The sequence below is a fragment of the Ovis canadensis genome, chromosome 14 (assembly GCF_042477335.2).
Source record: "Ovis canadensis isolate MfBH-ARS-UI-01 breed Bighorn chromosome 14, ARS-UI_OviCan_v2, whole genome shotgun sequence".
Lineage (NCBI taxonomy): Eukaryota > Metazoa > Chordata > Mammalia > Artiodactyla > Bovidae > Ovis > Ovis canadensis.
Genome location: NC_091258.1, coordinates 1604142 through 1630968, shown reverse-complemented (window position 1 = coordinate 1630968; position 26827 = coordinate 1604142).

Genomic DNA, 26827 nt, shown 5'->3' with positions numbered 1-26827 from the left:
AGGATCCCTCATCTCGAGCTAGGAGGCGGAAACGGGGCTCCCCTGGATGTGTGCGGGACACCACGTGCTTCCTCTCGAGTGGAGACGGGTATGTCGGGGAACTTCTTGAGTTGCAGCAAGGGTGTGAAGGACCCTTTGGAAGTTCCAGTGGTTAGATGTGATTGGCCTCGTGAAGCCTCAGCGGAAATGGGCCTCATCTCGCCTGGAGGGCAAAACCTCCTGGATTTTCTCGAGTTGCGGCAGGTGCTCTCAACTTACGACGGGGACCTCAGGGACCCGCTCTGGTGGCCTCAGGAAAGGCCAGTCCCCATGCGAGTTCCTCGGGGGTCTCTCGGGATTCCTCTCCCGTTGATGCCGGGGCCTAAGACCTTGTGTGGAGTCGGGGCCGGAACCTGAGGATTCCTCTCCAATGCTGACATGGATCTTGGGGTACTTCTGGAGTCTCCCCAGGGGAGTCAGTCCTCGTCTCGAATGCGGGCATGCACTTGCGCTTTCCTCCAGAGCGGTAGCAGCAGTGTCACACAGTCCTCCGCGTGGATCAAAGGATCTATGGTTTTCCCTCGAGTCTTTCCCACGAGGCTTTCCCACGAGGCTTTCCCACAGGGCTGTCCCACGTGCACACGTGGTGGGAGTCGATCCTCGGCTTGAACGTCAAGGCAGTGCAGGGAAAACAGGTTCCTCTGGAATCGACTGACACATCTGAGGGACTCTTGGAATGGTGGCACGACCCTGGAGTTCCTCTCCACTTTTCTGTGGAGAGCGCCTCCTTTTGAGATGCGACGGGAACGCCGGGAATTCTTTCCCTACGAAACAGGGAAAGGATCACTCATCTCGAGCTAGGAGGCGAAAACGGGGCTCCCCTGGATGTGTGCGGGACCCACGTGCTTCCTCTCGAGTGGAGACGTGTATGTCGGGGAACTTCTTGAGTTGCAGCAAGGGTGTGAAGGACCCTTTGTAAGTTCCAGTGGTTAGACGTGATTAGCCTCGAGAAGCCTCAGCGGAAATGGGCCTCATCGCGCCTGGAGGGCAAAACCTCCTGGATTTTCTCGAGTTGAGGCAGGTGCTCTCGACTTACGACGGGGACCTCAGGGACCCGCTCTGGTGGCCTCAGGAAAGGCCAGTCCCCATGCGAGTTCCTCGGGGGCCTCTCGGGATTCCTCTCCCGTTGATGCCGGGGCCTAAGACCTTGTGTGGAGTCGGGGCCGGAACCTGAGGATTCCTCTCCAATGCTGACATGGATCTTGGGGTACTTCTGGAGTCTCCCCAGGGGAGTCAGTCCTCGTCTCGAATGCGGGCATGCACTTGCGCTTTCCTCCAGAGCGGTGGCAGCAGTGTCACGCAGTCCGCCGCGTGGATCAAAGGATCTATGGTTTTCCCTCGAGTCTTTCCCACGAGGCTTTCCCACGAGGCTTTCCCACAGGGCTGTCCCACGTGCACACGTGGTGGGAGTCGATCCTCGGCTTGAACGTCAAGGCAGTGCAGGGAAAACAGGTTCCTCTGGAATCGACTGACACATCTGAGGGACTCCTGGAATGGTGGCACGACCCTGGAGTTCCTCTCGACTTTTCTGTGGAGAGCGCCTCCTCTTGAGATGCGACGGGAACGCCGGGAATTCTTTCCCTACGAAACAGGGAAAGGATCCCTCATCTCGAGCAAGGAGGCGAAAACGGGGCTCCCCTGGATGTGTGCGGGACCCACGTGCTTCCTCTCGAGTGGAGACGGGTATGTCGGGGAACTTCTTGAGTTGCAGCAAGGGTGTGAAGGACCCTTTGGAAGTTCCAGTGGTTAGACGTGATTAGCCTCGAGAAGCCTCAGCGGAAATGGGCCTCATCGCGCCTGGAGGGCAAAACCTCCTGGATTTTCTCGAGTTGCGGCAGGTGCTCTCGACTTACGACGGGGACCTCAGGGACCCGCTCTGGTGGCCTCAGGAAAGGCCAGTCCCCATGCGAGTTCCTCGGGGGCCTCTCGGGATTCCTCTCCCGTTGATGCCGGGGCCTAAGACCTTGTGTGGAGTCGGGGCCGGAACCTGAGGATTCCTCTCCAATGCTGACATGGATCTTGGGGTACTTCTGGAGTCTCCCCAGGGGAGTCAGTCCTCGTCTCGAATGCGGGCATGCACTTGCGCTTTCCTCCAGAGCGGTAGCAGCAGTGTCACGCAGTCCGCAGCGTGGATCAAACGATCTATGGTTTTCCCTCGAGTCTTTCCTACGAGGCTTTCCCACGAGGCTTTCCCACAGGGCTGTCCCACGTGCACACGTGGTGGGAGTCGATCCTCGGCTTGAACGTCAAGGCAGTGAAGGGAAAACAGGTTCCTCTGGAATGGACTGACACATCTGGGGGACTCTTGGAATGGTGGCATGACCCTGGAGTTCCTCTCGCCTTTCCTGTGGAGAGCGCCTCCTCTTGAGATGCGACGGGAACACCGAGAATTCTTTCCCTACGAAACAGGGAAAGGTTCCCTCATATCGAGCTAGGAGGCGGAAACGGGGCTCCCCTGGATGTGTGCGGGACACCACGTGCTTCCTCTCGAGTGCAGACGGGTATGTCGGGGAACTTCTTGAGTTGCAGCAAGGGTGTGAAGGACCCTTTGGAAGTTCCAGTGGTTAGATGTGATTGACCTCGAGAAGCCTCAGCGGAAATGGGCCTCATCTCGCCTGGAGGGCAAAACCTCCTGGATTTTCTCGAGTTGCGGCAGGTGCTCTCGACTTACGACGGGGACCTCAGGGACCCGCTCTGGTGGCCTCAGGAAAGGCCAGTCCCCATGCGAGTTCCTCGGGGGCCTCTCGGGATTCCTCTCCCGTCGATGCCGGGGCCTAAGACCTTGTGTGGAGTCGGGGCCGGAACCTGAGGATTTCTCTCCAGTGCTGACATGGATCTTGGGGTTATTCTGGAGTCTCCCCAGGGGAGTCAGTCCTCGTCTCGAATGCGGGCATGCACTTGCGCTTTCCTCCAGAGCGGTAGCAGCAGTGTCACGTAGTCCGCCGCGTGGATCAAAGGATCTATGGTTTTCCCTCGAGTCTTTCCCACGAGGCTTTCCCACGAGGCTTTCCCACAGGGCTGTCCCACGTTCACACGTGGTGGGAGTCGATCCTCGGCTTGAACGTCAAGGCAGTGCAGGGAAAACAGGTTCCTCTGGAATGGACTGACACATCTGGGGGACTCTTGGAATGGTGGCACGACCCTGGAGTTCCTCTCGCCTTTCCTGTGGAGAGCGCCTCCTCTTGAGATGCGACGGGAACGCCGGGAATTCTTTCCCTACGAAACAGGGAAAGGATCCCTCATCTCCAGCTAGGAGGCGGAAACGGGGCTCCCCTGGATGTGTGCGGGACCCCACGTGCTTCCTCTCGAGTGGAGACGGGTATGTCGGGGAACTTCTTGAGTTGCAGCAAGGGTGTGAAGGACCCTTTGGAAGTTCCAGTGGTTAGATGTGATTGGCCTCGAGAAGCCTCAGCGGAAATGGGCCTCATCTCGCCTGGAGGGCAAAACCTCCTGGATTTTCTCGAGTTGCGGCAGGTGCTCTCAACTTACGACGGGGACCTCAGGGACCCGCTCTGGTGGCCTCAGGAAAGGCCAGTCCCCATGCGAGTTCCTCGGGGGTCTCTCGGGATTCCTCTCCCGTTGATGCCGGGGCCTAAGACCTTGTGTGGAGTCGGGGCCGGAACCTGAGGATTCCTCTCCAATGCTGACATGGATCTTGGGGTACTTCTGGAGTCTCCCCAGGGGAGTCAGTCCTCGTCTCGAATGCGGGCATGCACTTGCGCTTTCCTCCAGAGCGGTAGCAGCAGTGTCACACAGTCCTCCGCGTGGATCAAAGGATCTATGCTTTTCCCTCGAGTCTTTCCCACGAGGCTTTCCCACGAGGCTTTCCCACAGGGCTGTCCCACGTGCACACGTGGTGGGAGTCGATCCTCGGCTTGAACGTCAAGGCAGTGCAGGGAAAACAGGTTCCTCTGGAATCGACTGACACATCTGAGGGACTCTTGGAATGGTGGCACGACCCTGGAGTTCCTCTCCACTTTTCTATGGAGAGCGCCTCCTTTTGAGATGCGACGGGAACGCCGGGAACTCTTTCCCTACGAAACAGGGAAAGGATCACTCATCTCGAGCTAGGAGGCGAAAACGGGGCTCCCCTGGATGTGTGCGGGACCCACGTGCTTCCTCTCGAGTGGAGACGGGTATGTCGGGGAACTTCTTGAGTTGCAGCAAGGGTGTGAAGGACCCTTTGGAAGTTCCAGTGGTTAGACGTGATTAGCCTCGAGAAGCCTCAGCGGAAATGGGCCTCATCGCGCCTGGAGGGCAAAACCTCCTGGATTTTCTCGAGTTGAGGCAGGTGCTCTCGACTTACGACGGGGACCTCAGTGACCCGCTCTGGTGGCCTCAGGAAAGGCCAGTTCCCATGCGAGTTCCTCGGGGGCCTCTCGGGATTCCTCTCCCGTTGATGCCGGGGCCTAAGACCTTGTGTGGAGTCGGGGCCGGAACCTGAGGATTCCTCTCCAATGCTGACATGGATCTTGGGGTACTTCTGGAGTCTCCCCAGGGGAGTCAGTCCTCGTCTCGAATGCGGGCATGCACTTGCGCTTTCCTCCAGAGCGGTAGCAGCAGTGTCACGCAGTCCGCCGCGTGGATCAAACGATCTATGGTTTTCCCTCGAGTCTTTCCCACGAGGCTTTCCCACGAGGCTTTCCCACAGGGCTGTCCCACGTGCACACGTGGTGGGAGTCGAACCTCGGCTTGAACGTCAAGGCAGTGCAGGGAAAACAGGTTCCTCTGGAATCGACTGACACATCTGAGGGACTCTTGGAATGGTGGCACGACCCTGGAGTTCCTCTCGACTTTTCTGTGGAGAGCGCCTCCTCTTGAGATGCGACGGGAACGCCGGGAATTCTTTCCCTACGAAACAGGGAAAGGATCCCTCATCTCGAGCAAGGAGGCGAAAACGGGGCTCCCCTGGATGTGTGCGGGACCCACGTGCTTCCTCTCGAGTGGAGACTGGTATGTCGGGGAACTTCTTGAGTTGCAGCAAGGGTGTGAAGGACCCTTTGGAAGTTCCAGTGGTTAGACGTGATTAGCCTCGAGAAGCCTCAGCGGAAATGGGCCTCATCGCGCCTGGAGGGCAAAACCTCCTGGATTTTCTCGAGTTGCGGCAGGTGCTCTCGACTTACGACGGGGACCTCAGGGACCCGCTCTGGTGGCCTCAGGAAAGGCCAGTCCCCATGCGAGTTCCTCGGGGGCCTCTCGGGATTCCTCTCCCGTTGATGCCGGGGCCTAAGACCTTGTGTGGAGTCGGGGCCGGAACCTGAGGATTCCTCTCCAATGCTGACATGGATCTTGGGGTACTTCTGGAGTCTCCCCAGGGGAGTCAGTCCTCGTCTCGAATGCGGGCATGCACTTGCGCTTTCCTCCAGAGCGGTAGCAGCAGTGTCACGCAGTCCGCCGCGTGGATCAAACGATCTATGGTTTTCCCTCGAGTCTTTCCCACGAGGCTTTCCCACGAGGCTTTCCCACAGGGCTGTCCCACGTGCACACGTGGTGGGAGTCGATCCTCGGCTTGAACGTCAAGGCAGTGCAGGGAAAACAGGTTCCTCTGGAATCGACTGACACATCTGAGGGACTCTTGGAATGGTGGCACGACCCTGGAGTTCCTCTCGACTTTCCTGTGGAGAGCGCCTCCTCTTGAGATGCGACGGGAACGCCGGGAATTCTTTCCCTACGAAACAGGGAAAGGATCCCTCATCTCGAGCTAGGAGGCGAAAACGGGGCTCCCCTGGATGTGTGCGGGACCCACGTGCTTCCTCTCGAGTGGAGACGGGTATGTCGGGGAACTTCTTGAGTTGCAGCAAGGGTGTGAAGGACCCTTTGGAAGTTCCAGTGGTTAGACGTGATTAGCCTCGAGAAGCCTCAGCGGAAATGGGCCTCATCGCGCCTGGAGGGCAAAACCTACTGGATTTTCTCGAGTTGCGGCAGGTGCTCTCGACTTACGACGGGGACCTCAGGGACCCGCTCTGGTGGCCTCAGGAAAGGCCAGTCCCCATGCGAGTTCCTCGGGGGCCTCTCGGGATTCCTCTCCCGTCGATGCCGGGGCCTAAGACCTTGTGTGGAGTCGGGGCCGGAACCTGAGGATTCCTCTCCAGTGCTACATGGATCTTGGGGTACTTCTGGAGTCTCCCCAGGGGAGTCAGTCTTCGTCTCGAATGCGGGCATGCACTTGCGCTTTCCTCCAGAGTGGTAGCAGCAGTGTCACGCAGTCCGCCGCGTGGATCAAAGGATGTATGGTTTTCCCTCGAGTCTTTCCCACGAGGCTTTCCCACGAGGCTTTCCCACAGGGCTGTCCCACGTGCACACGTGGTGGGAGTCGATCCTCGGCTTGAACGTCAAGGCAGTGAAGGGAAAACAGGTTCCTCTGGAATGGACTGACACATCTGGGGGACTCTTGGAATGGTGGCATGACCCTGGAGTTCCTCTCGCCTTTCCTGTGGAGAGCGCCTCCTCTTGAGATGCGACGGGAACACCGAGAATTCTTTCCCTACGAAACAGGGAAAGGTTCCCTCATATCGAGCTAGGAGGCGGAAACGGGGCTCCCCTGGATGTGTGCGGGAAACCACATGCTTCCTCTCGAGTGCAGACGGGTATGTCGGGGAACTTCTTGAGTTGCAGCAAGGGTGTGAAGGACCCTTTGGAAGTTCCAGTGGTTAGATGTGATTGACCTCGAGAAGCCTCAGCGGAAATGGGCCTCATCTCGCCTGGAGGGCAAAACCTCCTGGATTTTCTCGAGTTGCGGCAGGTGCTCTCGACTTACGACGGGGACCTCAGGGACCCGCTCTGGTGGCCTCAGGAAAGGCCAGTCCCCATGCGAGTTCCTCGGGGGCCTCTCGGGATTCCTCTCCCGTCGATGCCCGGGCCTAAGACCTTGTGTGGAGTCGGGGCCGGAACCTGAGGATTTCTCTCCAGTGCTGACATGGATCTTGGGGTTATTCTGGAGTCTCCCCAGGGGAGTCAGTCCTCGTCTCGAATGCGGGCATGCACTTGCGCTTTCCTCCAGAGCGGTAGCAGCAGTGTCACGCAGTCCGCCGCGTGGATCAAAGGATCTATGGTTTTCCCTCGAGTCTTTCCCACGAGGCTTTCCCACGAGGCTTTCCCACAGGGCTGTCCCACGTTCACACGTGGTGGGAGTCGATCCTCGGCTTGAACGTCAAGGCAGTGCAGGGAAAACAGGTTCCTCTGGAATGGACTGACACATCTGGGGGACTCTTGGAATGGTGTCACGACCCTGGAGTTCCTCTCGCCTTTCCTGTGGAGAGCGCCTCCTCTTGAGATGCGACGGGAACGCCGGGAATTCTTTCCCTACGAAACAGGGAAAGGATCCCTCATCTCCAGCTAGGAGGCGGAAACGGGGCTCCCCTGGATGTGTGCGGGACCCCACGTGCTTCCTCTCGAGTGGAGACGGGTATGTCGGGGAACTTCTTGAGTTGCAGCAATGGTGTGAAAGACCCTTTGGAAGTTCCAGTGGTTAGATGTGATTGGCCTCGAGAAGCCTCAGCGGAAATAGGCCTCATCTCGCCTGGAGGGCAAAACCTCCTGGATTTTCTCGAGTTGCGGCAGGTGCTCTCGACTTACGACGGGGACCTCAGGGACCCGCTCTGGTGGCCTCAGGAAAGGCCAGTCCCCATGCGAGTTCCTCGGGGGCCTCTCGGGATTCCTCTCCCGTCGATGCCGGGGCCTGAGACCTTGTGTGGAGTCGGGGCCGGAACCTGAGGATTCCGCTCCAGTGCTGACATGGATCTTGGGGTACTTCTGGAGTCTCCCCAGGGGAGTCAGTCCTCGTCTCGAATGCGGGCATGCACTTGCGCTTTCCTCCAGAGCGGTAGCAGCAGTGTCACGCAGTCCGCCGCGTGGATCAAAGGATCTATGGTTTTCCCTCGAGTCTTTCCCACGAGGCTTTCCCACGAGGCTTTCCCACAGGGCTGTCCCACGTGCACACGTGGTGGGAGTCGATCCTCGGTTTGAACGTCAAGGCAGTGCAGGGAAAACAGGTTCCTCTGGAATGGACTGACACATCTGGGGGACTCTTGGAATGGTGGCACGACCCTGGAGTTCCTCTCGCCTTTCCTGTGGAGAGCGCCTCCTCTTGAGATGCGACGGGAACGCCGGGAATTCTTTCCCTACGAAACAGGGAAAGGATCCCTCATCTCGAGCTAGGAGGCCGAAACGGGGCTCCCCTGGATGTGTGTGGGACCCCACGTGCTTCTTCTCGAGTGGAGACGGGTATGTCGGGGAACTTCTTGAGTTGCAGCAAGGGTGTGAAGGACCCTTTGGAAGTTCCAGTGGTTAGATGTGATTGGCCTCGAGAAGCCTCAGCGGAAATGGGCCTCATCTCGCCTGGAGGGCAAAACCTCCTGGATTTTCTCGAGTTGCGGCAGGTGCTCTCGACTTACGACGGGGACCTCAGGGACCCGCTCTGGTGGCCTCAGGAAAGGCCAGTCCCCATGCGAGTTCCTCGGGGGCCTCTCGGGATTCCTCTCCCGTCGATGCCGGGGCCTAAGACCTTGTGTGTAGTCGGGGCCGGAACCTGAGGATTCCTCTCCAGTGCTGACATGGATCTTGGGGTACATCTGGAGTCTCCCCAGGGGAGTCAGTCCTCGTCTCGAATGCGGGCATGCACTTGCGCATTCCTCCAGAGCGGTAGCAGCAGTGTCACGCAGTCCGCCGCGTGGATCAAAGGATCTATGGTTTTCCCTCGAGTCTTTCCCACGAGGCTTTCCCATGAGGCTTTCCCACAGGGCTGTCCCGCGTGCACACGTGGTGGGAGTCGATCCTCGGCTTGAACGTCAAGGCAGTGCAGGGAAAACAGGTTCCTCTGGAATGGACTGACACATCTGGGGTACTCTTGGAATGGTGGCACGACCCTGGAGTTCCTCTCGCCTTTCCTGTGGAGAGCGCCTCCTCTTGAGATGCGACGGGAATGCCGGGAATTCTTTCCCTACGAAACAGGGAAATGATCCCTCATCTCGAGCTAGGAGGCGGAAACGGGGCTCCCCTGTATGTGTGCGGGACACCACGTGCTTTCTCTCGAGTGGAGACGGGTATGTCGGGGAACTTCTTGAGTTGCAGCTAGGGTGTGAAGGACCCTTTGGAAGTTCCAGTGGTTAGATGTGATTGGCCTCGAGAAGCCTCAGCGGAAATGGGCCTCATCTCGCCTGGAGGGCAAAACCTCCTGGATTTTCTCGAGGTGCGGCAGGTGCTCTCGACTTACGACGGGGACCTCAGGGACCCGCTCTGGTGCCCTCAGGAAAGGCCAGTCCCCATGCGAGTTCCTCATGGGCCTCTCGGGATTCCTCTCCCATCGATGCCGGGGCCTAAGACCTTGTGTGGAGTCGGGGCCGGAAACTGAGGATTCCTCTCCAGTGTTGACATGGATCTTGGGGTACTTCTGGAGTCTCCCCAGGGGAGTCAGTCCTCGTCTCGAATGCGGGCATGCACTTGCGCTTTCCTCCAGAGCGGAAGCAGCAGTGTCACGCAGTCCGCCGCGTGGATCAAAGGATCTATGGTTTTCCCTCGAGTCTTTCCCACGAGGCTTTCCCACGAGGCTTTCCCACAGGGCTGTCCCACGTGCACACGTGGTGGGAGTCGATCTTCGGCTTGAACGTCAAGGCAGTGCAGGGAAAACAGGTTCCTCTGGAATGGACTGACACATCAGGGGGACTCTTGGAATGGTGGCACGACCCTGGAGTTCCTCTCGCCTTTCCTGTGGAGAGCGCCTCCTCTTGAGATGCGACGGGAACGCCGGGAATTCTTTCCCTACGAAACAGGGAAAGGATCCCTCATCTCGAGCTAGGAGGCGGAAACGGGGCTCCCCTGGATGTGTGAGGGACCCCCCGTGCTTCCTCTCGAGTGGAGACGGGTATGTCGGGGAACTTCTTGAGTTGCAGCAAGGGTGTGAAGGACCCTTTGGAAGTTCCAGTGGTTAGACGTGATTGGCCTCGAGAAGCCTCAGCGGAAATGGGCCTCATCTCGCCTGGAGGGCAAAACCTCCTGGATTTTCTCGAGTTGCGGCAGGTGCTCTCGACTTACGACGGGGACCTCAGGGACCCGCTCTGGTGGCCTCAGGAAAGGCCAGTCAACATGCGAGTTCCTCGGGGGCCTCTCGGGATTCCTCTCCCGTCGATGCCGGGGCCTAAGACCTTGTGTGGAGTCGGGGCCGGAACCTGAGGATTCCTCTCCAGTGCTGACATGGATCTTGGGGTACTTCTGGAGTCTCCCCAGGGGAGTCAGTCCTCGTCTCGAATGCGGGCATGCACTTGCGCTTTCCTCCAGAGCGGTCGCAGTAGTGTCACGCAGTCCGCCGTGTGGATCAAAGGATCTACGGTTTTCCCTCGAGTCTTTCCCACGAGGCTTTCCTACGAGGCTTTCCCACAGGGCTGTCCCACGTTTACGCGTGGTGGGAGTCAATCTTCGGCTTGAACGTCAAGGCAGTGCAGGTATAACAGGTTCCTCTGGAATGGACTGACACATCTGGGGGACTCTTGGAATGGTGGCACGACCCTGGAGTTCCTCTCGCCTTTCCTGTGGAGAGCGCCTCCTCTTGAGATGCGACGGGAATGCCGGGAATTCTTTCCCTACAAAACAGGGAAAGGATCCCTCATCTCGAGCTAGGAGGCGGAAACGGGGCTCCCCTGGATGTGTGAGGGACCCCACGTGCTTCCTCTCGAGTGGAGACGGGTATGTCGGGGAACTTCTTGAGTTGCAGCAAGGGTGTGAAGGACCCTTTGGAAGTTCCAGTGGTTAGACGTGATTGGCCTCGAGAAAACTCAGCGGAAATGGGCCTCATCTCGCCTGGAGGGCAAAACCTCCTGGATTTTCTCGAGTTGCGGCAGGTGCTCTCGACTTACGACGGGGACCTCGGGGACCCGCTCTGGTGGCCTCCAGAAATGCCAGTCCCCATGGGAGTTCCTCGGGGGCCTCTCGGGATTCCTCTCCCGGCGATGCCGGGGCCTAAGACCTTGTGTGGAGTCAGGGCCGGAACCTGAGGATTCCTCCCCAGTGCTGACATGGATCTTGGGGTACTTCTGGAGTCTCCGCAGGGGAGTAGTCCTCGTCTCGAATGCGGGCATGCACTTGCGCTTTCCTCCAGAGCGGTAGCAGCAGTGTCACGCAGTCCGCCGCGTGGATCAAAGGATCTATGGTTTTACCTCGAGTCTTTCCCACGAGGCTTTCCCACGAGGCTTTCCCACAGGGCTGTCCCACGTGCACACGTGGTGGGAGTCGATCCTCGGCTTGAACGTCAAGGCAGTGCAGGGAAAACAGGTTCCTCTGGAATGGACTGACACATCTGGGGGACTCTTGGAATGGTGGCACGACCCTGGAGTTCCTCTCGCCTTTCCTGTGGAGAGCGCCTCCTCTTGAGATGCGACGGGAACGCCGGGAATTCTTTCCCTACGAAACAGGGAAAGGATCCCTCATCTCGAGCTAGGAGGCGGAAACGGGGCTCCCCTGTATGTGTGCGGGACACCACGTGCTTCCTCTCGAGTGGAGACGGGTATGTCGGGGAACTTCTTGAGTTGCAGCAAGGGTGTGAAGGACCCTTTGGAAGTTCCAGTGGTTAGACGTGATTAGCCTCGAGAAGCCTCAGCGGAAATGGGCCTCATCTCGCCTGGAGGGCAAAACCTCCTGGATTTTCTCGAGTTGCGGCAGGTGCTCTCGACTTACGACGGGGACCTCAGGGACCCGCTCTGGTGGCCTCAGGAAAGGCCAGTCCCCATGCGAGTTCCTCGGGGGCCTCTCGGGATTCCTCTCCCGTCGATGCCGGGGCCTAAGACCTTGTGTGGAGTCGGGACCGGAACATGAGGATTCCTCTCCAGTGCTGACATGGATCTTGGGGTACTTCTGGAGTCTCCCCAGGGGAGTCAGTCCTCGTCTCGAATGCGGGCATGCACTTGCGCTTTCCTCCAGAGCGGTAGCAGCAGTGTCACGCAGTCCGCCGCGTGGATCAAAGGATCTATGGTTTTCCCTCGAGTCTTTCCCACGAGGCTTTCCCACGAGGCTTTCCCACAGGGCTGTCCCACGTGCACACGTGGTGGGAGTCGATCCTCGGCTTGAACGTCAAGGCAGTGCAGGGAAAACAGGTTCCTCTGGAATGGACTGACACATCTGGGGGACTCTTGGAATGGTGGCACGACCCTGGAGTTCCTCTCGCCTTTCCTGTGGAGAGCGCCTCCTCTTGAGATGCGACGGGAACGCCGGGAATTATTTCCCTACGAAACAGGGAAAGGATCCCTAATCTCGAGCTAGGAGGCGGAAACGGGGCTCCCCTGGATGTGTGCGCGACCCCACGTGCTTTCTCTCGAGTGGAGACGGGTATGTCGGGGTACTTCCTGAGTTGCAGCAATGGTGTGAAGGACCCTTTGGAAGTTCCAGTGGTTAGATGTGATTGGCCTCGAGAAGCCTCAGCGGAAATGGGCCTCATCTCGCCTGGAGGGCCAAACCTCCTGGATTTTCTCGAGTTGCGGCAGGTGCTCTCGACTTACGACGGGGACCTCAGGGACCCGCTCTGGTGGCCTCAGGAAAGGCCAGTCCCCATGCGAGTTCCTCGGGGGCCTCTCGGGATTCCTCTCCCGTCGATGCCGGGGCCTAAGACCTTGTGTGGAGTCGGGGCCGGAACCTGAGGATTCCTCTCCAGTGCTGACATGGATCTTGGGGTACTTCTGGAGTCTCCCCAGGGGAGTCAGTCCTCGTCTCGAATGCGGGCATGCACTTGCGCTTTCCTCCATAGCAGTAGCAGCAGTGTCACGCAGTCCGCCGCGTGGATCAAAGGATGTATGGTTTTCCCTCGAGTCTTTCCCACGAGGCTTTCCCACGAGGCTTTCCCACAGGGCTGTCCCACGTGCACACGTGGTGGGAGTGGATCCTCGGCTTGAATGTCAAGGCAGTACAGGGAAAACAGGTTCCTCTGGAATGGACTGACACATCTGGGGGACTCTTGGAATGGTGTCACGACCCTGGAGTTCCTCTCGCCTTTCCTGTGGAGAGCGCCTCCTCTTGAGATGCGACGGGAACGCCGGGAATTCTTTCCCTACGAAACAGGGAAAGGATCCCTCATCTCGAGCTAGGAGGCGGAAACGGAGCTCCCCTGGATGTGTGCGGGACCCCTCGTGCTTCCTCTCGAGTGGAGACGGGTATGTCGGGGAACTTCTTGAGTTGCAGCAATGGTGTGAAGGACCCTTTGGAAGTTCCAGTGGTTAGATGTGATTGGCCTCGAGAAGCCTCAGCGGAAATGGGCCTCATCTCGCCTGGAGGGCAAAACCTCCTGGATTTTCTCGAGTTGCGGCAGGTGCTCTCGACTTACGACGGGGACCTCAGGGAACCGCTCTGGTGGCCTCAGGAAAGGCCAGTCCCCATGCGAGTTCCTCGGGGGCCTCTCGGGATTCCTCTCCCGTCGATGCTGGAGCCTAAGACCTTGTGTGGAGTCGGGGCCGGAACCTGAGGATTCCTCTCCAGTGCTGACATGGATCTTGGGGTACTTCTGGAGTCTCCCCAGGGGAGTCAGTCCTCGTCTCGAATGCGGGCATGCACTTGCGCTTTCCTCCAGAGCGGTAGCAGCAGTGTCACGCAGTCCGCCGCGTGGATCAAAGGATCTATGGTTTTCCCTCGAGTCTTTCCCACGAGGCTTTCCCACGAGGCTTTCCCACAGGGCTGTCCCACGTTCACACGTGGTGGGAGTCGATCCTCGGCTTGAACGTCAAGGCAGTGCAGGGAAAACAGGTTCCTCTGGAATGGACTGACACATCTGGGGGACTCTTGGAATGGTGGCACGACCCTGGAGTTCCTCTCGCCTTTCCTGTGGAGAGCGCCTCCTCTTGAGATGCGACGGGAACGCCGGGAATTATTTCCCTACGAAACAGGGAAAGGATCCCTAATCTCGAGCTAGGAGGCGGAAACGGGGCTCCCCTGGATGTGTGCGCGACCCCACGTGCTTTCTCTCGAGTGGAGACGGGTATGTCGGGGTACTTCCTGAGTTGCAGCAATGGTGTGAAGGACCCTTTGGAAGTTCCAGTGGTTAGATGTGATTGGCCTCGAGAAGCCTCAGCGGAAATGGGCCTCATCTCGCCTGGAGGGCCAAACCTCCTGGATTTTCTCGAGTTGCGGCAGGTGCTCTCGACTTACGACGGGGACCTCAGGGAACCGCTCTGGTGGCCTCAGGAAAGGCCAGTCCCCATGCGAGTTCCTCGGGGGCCTCTCGGGATTCCTCTCCCGTCGATGCCGGGGCCTAAGACCTTGTGTGGAGTCGGGGCCGGAACCTGAGGATTCCTCTCCAGTGCTGACATGGATATTGGGGTACTTCTGGAGTCTCCCCAGGGGAGTCAGTCCTCGTCTCGAATGCGGGCATGCACTTGCGCTTTCCTCCATAGCAGTAGCAGCAGTGTCACCCAGTCCGCCGCGTGGATCAAAGGATGTATGGTTTTCCCTCGAGTCTTTCCCACGAGGCTTTCCCACAGGGCTGTCCCACGTGCACACGTGGTGGGAGTGGATCCTCGGCTTGAATGTCAAGGCAGTACAGGGAAAACAGGTTCCTCTGGAATGGACTGACACATCTGGGGGACTCTTGGAATGGTGTCACGACCCTGGAGTTCCTCTCGCCTTTCCTGTGGAGAGCGCCTCCTCTTGAGATGCGACGGGAACGCCGGGAATTCTTTCCCTACGAAACAGGGCAAGGATCCCTCATCTCGAGCTAGGAGGCGGAAACGGAGCTCCCCTGGATGTGTGCGGGACCCCTCGTGCTTCCTCTCGAGTGGAGACGGGTATGTCGGGGAACTTCTTGAGTTGCAGCAATGGTGTGAAGGACCCTTTGGAAGTTCCAGTGGTTAGATGTGATTGGCCTCGAGAAGCCTCAGCGGAAATGGGCCTCATCTCGCCTGGAGGGCAAAACCTCCTGGATTTTCTCGAGTTGCGGCAGGTGCTCTCGACTTACGACGGGGACCTCAGGGAACCGCTCTGGTGGCCTCAGGAAAGGCCAGTCCCCATGCGAGTTCCTCGGGGGCCTCTCGGGATTCCTCTCCCGTCGATGCTGGAGCCTAAGACCTTGTGTGGAGTCGGGGCCGGAACCTGAGGATTCCTCTCCAGTGCTGACATGGATCTTGGGGTACTTCTGGAGTCTCCCCAGGGGAGTCAGTCCTCGTCTCGAATGCGGGCATGCACTTGCGCTCTCCTCCAGAGCGGTAGCAGCAGTGTCACGCAGTCCGCCGCGTGGATCAAAGGATCTATGGTTTTCCCTCGAGTCTTTCCCACGAGGCTTTCCCACGAGGCTTTCCCACAGGGCTGTCCCACGTTCACACGTGGTGGGAGTCGATCCTCGGCTTGAACGTCAAGGCAGTGCAGGGAAAACAGGTTCCTCTGGAATGGACTGACACATCTGGGGGACTCTTGGAATGGTGGCACGACCCTGGAGTTCCTCTCGCCTTTCCTGTGGAGAGCGCCTCCTCTTGAGATGCGACGGGAACGCCGGGAATTATTTTCCTACAAAACAGGGAAAGGATCCCACATCTCGAGCTAGGAGGCGGAAACGGGGATCCCCTGGATGTGTGCGGGACCCACGTGCTTCCTCTCGAGTGGAGACGGGTATGTTGGGGAACTTCTTGAGTTGCAGCAGGGGTGTGAAGGACCCTTTGGAAGTTCCAGTGGTTAGACGTGATTAGCCTCGAGATGCCTCAGCGGAAATGGGCCTCATCTCGCCTGGAGGGCAAAACCTCCTGGATTTTCTCGAGTTGCGGCAGGTGATCTCGACTTACATCGGGGACCTCAGGAACCCGCTCTGGTGGCCTCAGGAAAGGCCAGTCCCCATGCGAGTTCCTCGGGGGCCTTTCGGGATTCCTCTCCCGTCAATGCCGGGGCCTAAGACCTTGTGTGGAGTCGGGGCCGGAACCTGAGGATTCCTCTCCAGTGCTGACATGGATCTTGGGGTACTTCTGGAGTCTCCCCAGGGGAGTCAGTCCTCGTCTCGAATGCGGGCATGCACTTGCGCTTTCCTCCAGAGCGGTAGCAGCAGTGTCACGCAGTCCGCCGCGTGGATCAAAGGATGTATGGTTTTCCCTCGAGTCTTTCCCACGAGGCTTTCCCACGAGGCTTTCCCACAGGGCTGTCCCACGTGCACACGTGGTGCGAGTCGATCCTCGGCTTGAACGTCAAGGCAGTGCAGGGAAAACAGGTTCCTCTGGAATGGACTGACACATCTGGGGGACTCTTGGAATGGTGGCACGACCCTGGAGTTCCTCTCGCCTTTCCTGTGGAGAGCGCCTCCTCTTGAGATGCGACGGGAACGCCGGGAATTCTTTCCCTACGAAACAGGGAAAGGATCCCTCATCTCGAGCTAGGAGGCGGAAACGGGGCTCCCCTGGATGTGTGCGGGACCCCACGTGCTTCCTCTCGAGTGGAGACGGGTATGTCGGGGAACTTCTTGAGTTGCAGCAAGGGTGTGAAGGACCCTTTGGAAGTTCCAGCGGTTAGATGTGATTAGCCTCGAGAAGCCTCAGCGGAAATGGGCCTCATCTCGCCTGGAGGGCAAAACCTCCTGGATTTTCTCGAGTTGCGGCAGGTGCTCTCGACTTACGACGGGGACCTCAGGGACCCGCTCTGGTGGCCTCAGGAAAGGCCAGTCCCCATGCGAGTTCCTCGGGGGCCTCTCGGCATTCCTCTCCCGTCGATGCCGGGGCCTAAGACCTTGTGTGGAGTCGGGGCCGGAACCTGAGGATTCCTCTCCAGTGCTGACATGGATCTTGGGGTACTTCTGGAGTCTCCCCAGCGGAGTCAGTCCTCGTCTCGAATGCAGGCATGCACTTGCGCTTTCCTCCAGAGCGGTAGCAGCAGTGTCACGCAGTCCGCCGCGTGGATCAAAGGATCTATGGTTTTCCCTCGAGTCTTTCCCACGAGGCTTTCCCACGAGGCTTTCCCACAGGGCTGTCCCACGTGCACACGTGGTGGGAGTCGATCCTCGGCTTTAACGTCAAGGCAGTGCAGGGAAAACAGGTTCCTCTGGAATGGACTGACACATCTGGGGGACTCTTGGAATGGTGGCACGACCCTGGAGTTCCTCTCGCCTTTCCTGTGGAGAGCGCCTCCTCTTGAGATGCGACGGGAACGCCGGGAATTCTTTCCCTACGAAACAGGGAAAGGATCCCTCATCTCGAGCTAGGAGGCGGAAACGGGGCTCACCTGGATGTGTGCGGGACCCCACGTGCTTCCTCTCGAGTGGAGACGGGTATGTCGCGGAACTTCTTGAGTTGCAGCAAGGGTGTGAAGGACCCTTTGGAAGTTCCAGTGGTTAGACGTGATTAGCCTCGAGAAGCCTCAGCGGAAATGGGCCTCACCTCGCCTGGAGTGCAAAACCTCCTGGATTTTCTCGAGTTGCGGCAGGTGCTCTCGACTTACGACGGGGACCTCAGGGACCCGCTCTGGTGGCCTCAGGAAAGGCCAGTCCCCATGCGAGTTCCTCGGGGGCCTCTCGGGATTCCTCTCCCGTCGATGCCGGGGCCTAAGACCTTGTGTGGAGTCGGGGCCGGAACCTGAGGATTCCTCTCCAGTGCTGACATGGATCTTGGAGTACTTCTGGAGTCTCCCCAGGGGAGTCAGTCCTCGTCTCGAATGCGGGCATGCACTTGCGCTTTCCTCCAGAGCGGTAGCAGCAGTGTCACGCAGACCGCCAAGTGGATCAAAGGATCTATGTTTTTCCCTCGAGTCTTTCCCACGAGGCTTTCCCACGAGGCTTTCAAACAGGGCTGTCCCACGTGCACACGTGGTGGGAGTCGATCCTCGGCTTGAACGTCAAGGCAGTGCAGGGAAAACAGGTTCCTCTGGAATGGACTGACACATCTGGGGGTCTCTTGGAATGGTGCCACGACCCTGGAGTTCCTCTCGCCTTTCCTGTTTACAGCGCCACCTCTTGAGATGCGACGGGAACGCCGGGAATTCTTTCCCTACGAAACAGGGAAAGGATCCCTCATCTCGAGCTAGGAGGCGGAAACGGGGCTCCCCTGGATGTGTGCGGGACCCCACGTGCTTCCTCTCGAGTGGAGACGGGTATGTCGGGGAACTTCTTGAGTTGCAGCAAGGGTGTGAAGGACCCTTTGGAAGTTCCAGTGGTTAGACGTGATTGGCCTCGAGAAGCCTCAGCGGAAATGGGCCTCATCTCGCCTGGAGGGCAAAACCTCCTGGATTTTCTCGAGTTGCGGCAGGTGCTCTCGACTTACGACGGGGACCTCAGGGACCCGCTCTGGTGCCCTCAGGAAAGGCCAGTCCCCATGCGAGTTCCTCATGGGCCTCTCGGGATTCCTCTCCCATCGATGCCGGGGCCTAAGACCTTGTGTGGAGTCGGGGCCGGAAACTGAGGATTCCTCTCCAGTGTTGACATGGATCTTGGGGTACTTCTGGAGTCTCCCCAGGGGAGTCAGTCCTCGTCTCGAATGCGGGCATGCACTTGCGCTTTCCTCCAGAGCGGAAGCAGCAGTGTCACGCAGTCCGCCGCGTGGATCAAAGGATCTATGGTTTTCCCTCGAGTCTTTCCCACGAGGCTTTCCCACGAGGCTTTCCCACAGGGCTGTCCCACGTGCACACGTGGTGGGAGTCGATCTTCGGCTTGAACGTCAAGGCAGTGCAGGGAAAACAGGTTCCTCTGGAATGGACTGACACATCTGGGGGACTCTTGGAATGGTGGCACGACCCTGGAGTTCCTCTCGCCTTTCCTGTGGAGAGCGCCTCCTCTTGAGATGCGACGGGAACGCCGGGAATTCTTTCCCTACGAAACAGGGAAAGGATCCCTCATCTCGAGCTAGGAGGCGGAAACGGGGCTCCCCTGGATGTGTGAGGGACCCCCCGTGCTTCCTCTCGAGTGGAGACGGGTATGTCGGGGAACTTCTTGAGTTGCAGCAAGGGTGTGAAGGACCCTTTGGAAGTTCCAGTGGTTAGACGTGATTAGCCTCGAGAAGCCTCAGCGGAAATGGGCCTCATCTCGCCTGGAGGGCAAAACCTCCTGGATTTTCTCGAGTTGCGGCAGGTGCTCTCGACTTACGACGGGGACCTCAGGGACCCGCTCTGGTCGCCTCAGGAAAGGCCAGTCAACATGCGAGTTCCTCGGGGGCCTCTCGGGATTCCTCTCCCGTCGATGCCGGGGCCTAAGACCTTGTGTGGAGTCGGGGCCGGAACCTGAGGATTCCTCTCCAGTGCTGACATGGATCTTGGGGTACTTCTGGAGTCTCCCCAGGGGAGTCAGTCCTCGTCTCGAATGCGGGCATGCACTTGCACTTTCCTCCATAGCAGTAGCAGCAGTGTCACCCAGTCCGCCGCGTGGATCAAAGGATGTATGGTTTTCCCTCGAGTCTTTCCCACGAGGCTATCCCACAGGGCTGTCCCACGTGCACACGTGGTGGGAGTGGATCCTCGGCTTGAATGTCAAGGCAGTACAGGGAAAACAGGTTCCTCTGGAATGGACTGACACATCTGGGGGACTCTTGGAATGGTGTCACGACCCTGGAGTTCCTCTCGCCTTTCCTGTGGAGAGCGCCTCCTCTTGAGATGCGACGGGAACGCCGGGAATTCTTTCCCTACGAAACAGGGCAAGGATCCCTCATCTCGAGCTAGGAGGCGGAAACGGAGCTCCCCTGGATGTGTGCGGGACCCCTCGTGCTTCCTCTCGAGTGGAGACGGGTATGTCGGGGAACTTCTTGAGTTGCAGCAATGGTGTGAAGGACCCTTTGGAAGTTCCAGTGGTTAGATGTGATTGGCCTCGAGAAGCCTCAGCGGAAATGGGCCTCATCTCGCCTGGAGGGCAAAACCTCCTGGATTTTCTCGAGTTGCGGCAGGTGCTCTCGACTTACGACGGGGACCTCAGGGAACCGCTCTGGTGGCCTCAGGAAAGGCCAGTCCCCATGCGAGTTCCTCGGGGGCCTCTCGGGATTCCTCTCCCGTCGATGCTGGAGCCTAAGACCTTGTGTGGAGTCGGGGCCGGAACCTGAGGATTCCTCTCCAGTGCTGACATGGATCTTGGGGTACTTCTGGAGTCTCCCCAGGGGAGTCAGTCCTCGTCTCGAATGCGGGCATGCACTTGCGCTTTCCTCCAGAGCGGTAGCAGCAGTGTCACGCAGTCTGCCGCGTGGATCAAAGGATCTATGGTTTTCCCTCGAGTCTTTCCCACGAGGCTTTCCCACGAGGCTTTCCCACAGGGCTGTCCCACGTTCACACGTGGTGGGAGTCGATCCTCGGCTTGAACGTCAAGGCAGTGCAGGGAAAACAGGTTCCTCTGGAATGGACTGACACATCTGGGGGACTCTTGGAATGGTGGCACGACCCTGGAGTTCCTCTCGCCTTTCCTGTGGAGAGCGCCTCCTCTTGAGATGCGACGGGAACGCCGGGAATTATTTCCCTACGAAACAGGGAAAGGATCCCACGTCTCGAGCTAGGAGGCGGAAACGGGGCTCCCCTGGATGTGTGCGGGACCCACGTGCTTCCTCTCGAGTGGAGACGGGTATGTCGGGGAACTTCTTGAGTTGCAGCAGGGGTGTGAAGGACCCTTTGGAAGTTCCAGTGGTTAGACGTGATTAGCCTCGAGATGCCTCAGCGGAAATGGGCCTCATCTCGCCTGGAGGGCAAAACCTCCTGGATTTTCTCGAGTTACGGCAGGTGCTCTCGACTTACGACGGGGACCTCAGGGAACCGCTCTGGGGGCCTCAGGAAAGGCCAGTCCCCATGCGAGTTCCTCGGGGTCCTCTCGGGGTTCCTCTCCCGTCGATGCCGGGGCCTAAGACCTTGTGTGGAGTCGGGGCCGGAACCTGAGGATTCCTCTCCAGTGCTGACATGGATCTTGGGGTACTTCTGGAGTCTCCCCAGGGGAGTCAGTCCTCGTCTCGAATGCGGGCATGCACTTGCGCTTTCCTCCAGAGCGGTAGCAGCAGTGTCACGCAGTCCGCCGCATGGATCAAAGGATCTATGGTTTTCCCTCGAGTCTTTCCCACGAGGCTTTCCCACGAGGCTTTCCCACAGGGCTGTCCCACGTGCACACGTGGTGGGAGTCGATCCTCGGCTTGAATGTCAAGGCAGTGCCGGGAAAACAGGTTCCTCTGGAATGGACTGACACATCTGGGGGACTCTTGGAATGGTGGCACGACCCTGGAGTTCCTCTCGCCTTTCCTGTGGAGAGCGCCTCCTCTTGAGATGCGACGGGAACGCCGGGACTTCTTTCCCTACGAAACAGGGAAAGGATCCCTAATCTCGAGCTAGGAGGCGGAAACGGGGCTCCCCTGGATGTGTGCGCGACCCCACGTGCTTTCTCTCGAGTGGAGACGGGTATGTCGGGGTACTTCCTGAGTTGCAGCAATGGTGTGAAGGACCCTTTGGAAGTTCCAGTGGTTAGATGTGATTGGCCTCGAGAAGCCTCAGCGGAAATGGGCCTCATCTCGCCTGGAGGGCCAAACCTCCTGGATTTTCTCGAGTTGCGGCAGGTGCTCTCGACTTACGACGGGGACCTCAGGGAACCGCTCTGGTGGCCTCAGGAAAGGCCAGTCCCCATGCGAGTTCCTCGGGGGCCTCTCGGGATTCCTCTCCCGTCGATGCCGGGGCCTAAGACCTTGTGTGGAGTCGGGGCCGGAACCTGAGGATTCCTCTCCAGTGCTGACATGGATCTTGGGGTACTTCTGGAGTCTCCCCAGGGTTTTCAGTCCTCGTCTCGAATGCGGGCATGCACTTGCGCTTTCCTCCATAGCAGTAGCAGCAGTGTCACGCAGTCCGCCGCGTGGATCAAAGGATGTATGGTTTTCCCTCGAGTCTTTCCCACGAGGCTTTCCCACGAGGCTTTCCCACTGGGCTGTCCCACGTGCACACGTGGTGGGAGTGGATCCTCGGCTTGAATGTCAAGGCAGTACAGGGAAAACAGGTTCCTCTGGAATGGACTGACACATCTGGGGGACTCTTGGAATGGTGTCACGACCCTGGAGTTCCTCTCGCCTTTCCTGTGGAGAGCGCCTCCTCTTGAGATGCGACGGGAACGCCGGGAATTCTTTCCCTACGAAACAGGGCAAGGATCCCTCATCTCGAGCTAGGAGGCGGAAACTGAGCTCCCCTGGATGTGTGCGGGACCCCACGTGCTTCCTCTCGAGTGGAGACGGGTATGTCGGGGAACTTCTTGAGTTGCAGCAATGGTGTGAAGGACCCTTTGGAAGTTCCAGTGGTTAGATGTGATTGGCCTCGAGAAGCCTCAGCGGAAATGGGCCTCATCTCGCCTGGAGGGCAAAACCTCCTGGATTTTCTCGAGTTGCGGCAGGTGCTCTCGACTTACGACGGGGACCTCAGGGAACCGCTCTGGTGGCCTCAGGAAAGGCCAGTCCCCATGCGAGTTCCTCGGGGGCCTCTCGGGATTCCTCTCCCGTCGATGCTGGAGCCTAAGACCTTGTGTGGAGTCGGGGCCGGAACCTGAGGATTCCTCTCCAGTGCTGACATGGATCTTGGGGTACTTCTGGAGTCTCCCCAGGGGAGTCAGTCCTCGTCTCGAATGCGGGCATGCACTTGCGCTTTCCTCCAGAGCGGTAGCAGCAGTGTCACGCAGTCCGCCCCATGGATCAAAGGATCTATGGTTTTCCCTCGAGTCTTTCCCGCGAGGCTTTCCCACGAGGCTTTCCCACAGGGCTGTCCCACGTTCACACGTGGTGGGAGTCGATCCTCGGCTTGAACGTCAAGGCAGTGCAGGGAAAACAGGTTCCTCTGGAATGGACTGACACATCTGGGGGACTCTTGGAATGGTGGCACGATCCTGGAGTTCCTCTCGCCTTTCCTGTGGAGAGCGCCTCCTCTTGAGATGCGACGGGAACGCCGGGAATTATTTCCCTACAAAACAGGGAAAGGATCCCACATCTCGAGCTAGGAGGCGGAAACGGGGCTCCCCTGGATGTGTGCGGGACCCACGTGCTTCCTCTCGAGTGGAGACGGGTATGTTGGGGAACTTCTTGAGTTGCAGCAGGGGTGTGAAGGACCCTTTGGAAGTTCCAGTGGTTAGACGTGATTAGCCTCGAGATGCCTCAGCGGAAATGGGCCTCATCTCGCCTGGAGGGCAAAACCTCCTGGATTTTCTCGAGTTACGGCAGGTGCTCTCGACTTACGACGGGGACCTCAGGGAACCGCTCTGGGGGCCTCAGGAAAGGCCAGTCCCCATGCGAGTTCCTCGGGGTCCTCTCGGGGTTCCTCTCCCGTCGATGCCGGGGCCTAAGACCTTGTGTGGAGTCGGGGCCGGAACCTGAGGATTCCTCTCCAGTGCTGACATGGATCTTGGGGTACTTCTGGAGTCTCCCCAGGGGAGTCAGTCCTCGTCTCGAATGCGGGCATGCACTTGCGCTTTCCTCCAGAGCGGTAGCAGCAGTGTCACGCAGTCCGCCGCGTGGATCAAAGGATCTATGGTTTTCCCTCGAGTCTTTCCCACGAGGCTTTCCCACGAGGCTTTCCCACAGGGCTGTCCCACGTGCACACGTGGTGGGAGTCGATCCTCGGCTTGAATGTCAAGGCAGTGCAGGGAAAACAGGTTCCTCTGGAATGGACTGACACATCTGGGGGACTCTTGGAATGGTGTCACGACGCTGGAGTTCCTCTCGCCTTTCCTGTGGAGAGCGCCTCCTCTTGAGATGCGACGGGAACGCCGGGAATTCTTTCCCTACGAAACAGGGAAAGGATCCCTCATCTCGAGCTAGGAGGCGGAAACGGAGCTCCCCTGGATGTGTGCGGGACCCCACGTGCTTCCTCTCGAGTGGAGACGGGTATGTCGGGGAACTTCTTGAGTTGCAGCAATGGTGTGAAGGACCCTTTGGAAGTTCCAGTGGTTAGATGTGATTGGCCTCGAGAAGCCTCAGCGGAAATGGGCCTCATCTCGCCTGGAGGGCAAAACCTCCTGGATTTTCTCGAGTTGCGGCAGGTGCTCTCGACTTACGACGGGGACCTCAGGGAACCGCTCTGGTGGCCTCAGGAAAGGCCAGTCCCCATGCGAGTTCCTCAGGGGCCTCTCGCGATTCCTCTCCCGTCGATGCCGGGGCCTAAGACCTTGTGTGGAGTCGGGGCCGGAACCTGAGGATTCCTCTCCAGTGCTGACATGGATCTTGGGGTACTTCTGGAGTCTCCCCAGGGGAGTCAGTCCTCGTCTCGAATGCGGGCATGCACTTGCGCTTTCCTCCAGAGCGGTAGCAGCAGTGTCACGCAGTCCGCCGCGTGGATCAAAGGATGTATGGTTTTCCCTCGAGTCTTTCCCACGAGGTTTTCCCACGAGGCTTTCCCACAGGGCTGTCCCACGTGCACACGTGGTGCGAGTCGATCCTCGGCTTGAACGTCAAGGCAGTGCAGGGAAAACAGGTTCCTCTGGAATGGACTGACACATCTGGGGGACTCTTGGAATGGTGGCACGACCCTGGAGTTCCTCTCGCCTTTCCTGTGGAGAGCGCCTCCTCTTGAGATGCGACGGGAACGCCGGGAATTCTTTCCCTACGAAACAGGGAAAGGATCCCTCATCTCGAGCTAGGAGGCGGAAACGGGGCTCCCCTGGATGTGTGCGGGACCCCACGTGCTTCCTCTCGAGTGGAGACGGGTATGTCGGGGAACTTCTTGAGTTGCAGCAAGGGTGTGAAGGACCCTTTGGAAGTTCCAGCGGTTAGATGTGATTAGCCTCGAGAAGCCTCAGCGGAAATGGGCCTCATCTCGCCTGGAGGGCAAAACCTCCTGGATTTTCTCGAGTTGCGGCAGGTGCTCTCGACTTACGACGGGGACCTCAGGGACCCGCTCTGGTGGCCTCAGGAAAGGCCAGTCCCCATGCGAGTTCCTCGGGGGCCTCTCGGCATTCCTCTCCCGTCGATGCCGGGGCCTAAGACCTTGTGTGGAGTCGGGGCCGGAACCTGAGGATTCCTCTCCAGTGCTGACATGGATCTTGGGGTACTTCTGGAGTCTCCCCAGCGGAGTCAGTCCTCGTCTCGAATGCAGGCATGCACTTGCGCTTTCCTCCAGAGCGGTAGCAGCAGTGTCACGCAGTCCGCCGCGTGGATCAAAGGATCTATGGTTTTCCCTCGAGTCTTTCCCACGAGGCTTTCCCACGAGGCTTTCCCACAGGGCTGTCCCACGTGCACACGTGGTGGGAGTCGATCCTCGGCTTTAACGTCAAGGCAGTGCAGGGAAAACAGGTTCCTCTGGAATGGACTGACACATCTGGGGGACTCTTGGAATGGTGGCACGACCCTGGAGTTCCTCTCGCCTTTCCTGTGGAGAGCGCCTCCTCTTGAGATGCGACGGGAACGCCGGGAATTCTTTCCCTACGAAACAGGGAAAGGATCCCTCATCTCGAGCTAGGAGGCGGAAACGGGGCTCACCTGGATGTGTGCGGGACCCCACGTGCTTCCTCTCGAGTGGAGACGGGTATGTCGCGGAACTTCTTGAGTTGCAGCAAGGGTGTGAAGGACCCTTTGGAAGTTCCAGTGGTTAGACGTGATTAGCCTCGAGAAGCCTCAGCGGAAATGGGCCTCACCTCGCCTGGAGTGCAAAACCTCCTGGATTTTCTCGAGTTGCGGCAGGTGCTCTCGACTTACGACGGGGACCTCAGGGACCCGCTCTGGTGGCCTCAGGAAAGGCCAGTCCCCATGCGAGTTCCTCGGGGGCCTCTCGGGATTCCTCTCCCGTCGATGCCGGGGCCTAAGACCTTGTGTGGAGTCGGGGCCGGAACCTGAGGATTCCTCTCCAGTGCTGACATGGATCTTGGGGTACTTCTGGAGTCTCCCCAGGGGAGTCAGTCCTCGTCTCGAATGCGGGCATGCACTTGCGCTTTCCTCCAGAGCGGTAGCAGCAGTGTCACGCAGACCGCCAAGTGGATCAAAGGATCTATGTTTTTCCCTCGAGTCTTTCCCACGAGGCTTTCCCACGAGGCTTTCCCACAGGGCTGTCCCACGAGCACACGTGGTGGGAGTCGATCCTTGGCTTGAACGTCAAGGCAGTGCAGGGAAAACAGGTTCCTCTGGAATGGACTGACACATCTGGGGTCTCTTGGAATGGTCGCACGACCCTGGAGTTCCTCTCGCCTTTTCTGTGGGAGCGCCTCCTCTTGAGATGCGACGGGAACGCCGGGAATTCTTTCCCTACGAAACAGGGAAAGGATCCCTCATCTCGAGCTAGGAGGCGGAAATGGGGCTCCCCTGGATGTTTGCGGGACCCCACGTGCTTCCTCTCGAGTGGAGACGGGTATGTCGGGGAACTTCTTGAGTTGCAGCAAGGGTGTGAAGGACCCTTTGGAAGTTCCAGTGGTTAGATGTGATTGGCCTCGAGAAGCCTCAGCGGAAATGGGCCTCATCTCGCCTGGAGGGCAAAACCTCCTGGATTTTCTCGAGTTGCGGCAGGTGCTCTCGACTTACGACGGGGACCTCAGGGACCCGCTCTGGTGGCCTCAGGAAAGGCCAGTCCCCATGCGAGTTTCTCGGGGGCCTCTCGGGATTTCTCTCCCGTCGATGCCGGCGCCGAAGACCTTGTGTGGAGTCGGGGCCGGAACCTGAGGATTCCTCTCCAGTGCTGACATGGATCTTGGGGTACTTCTGGAGTCTCCCCAGGGGAGTCAGTCCTCGTCTCGAATGCGGGCATGCACTTGCGCTTTCCTCCAGAGCGGTAGCAGCAGTGTCACGCAGTCCACCGCGTGGATCAAAGGATCTATGGTTTTCCCTCGAGTCTTTCCCACGAGGCTTTCCCACGAGGCTTTCCCACAGGGCTGTCCCACGTGCACACGTGGTGGGAGTCGATCCTCGGCTTGAACGTCAAGGCAGTGCAGGGAAAACAGGTTCCTCTGGAATGG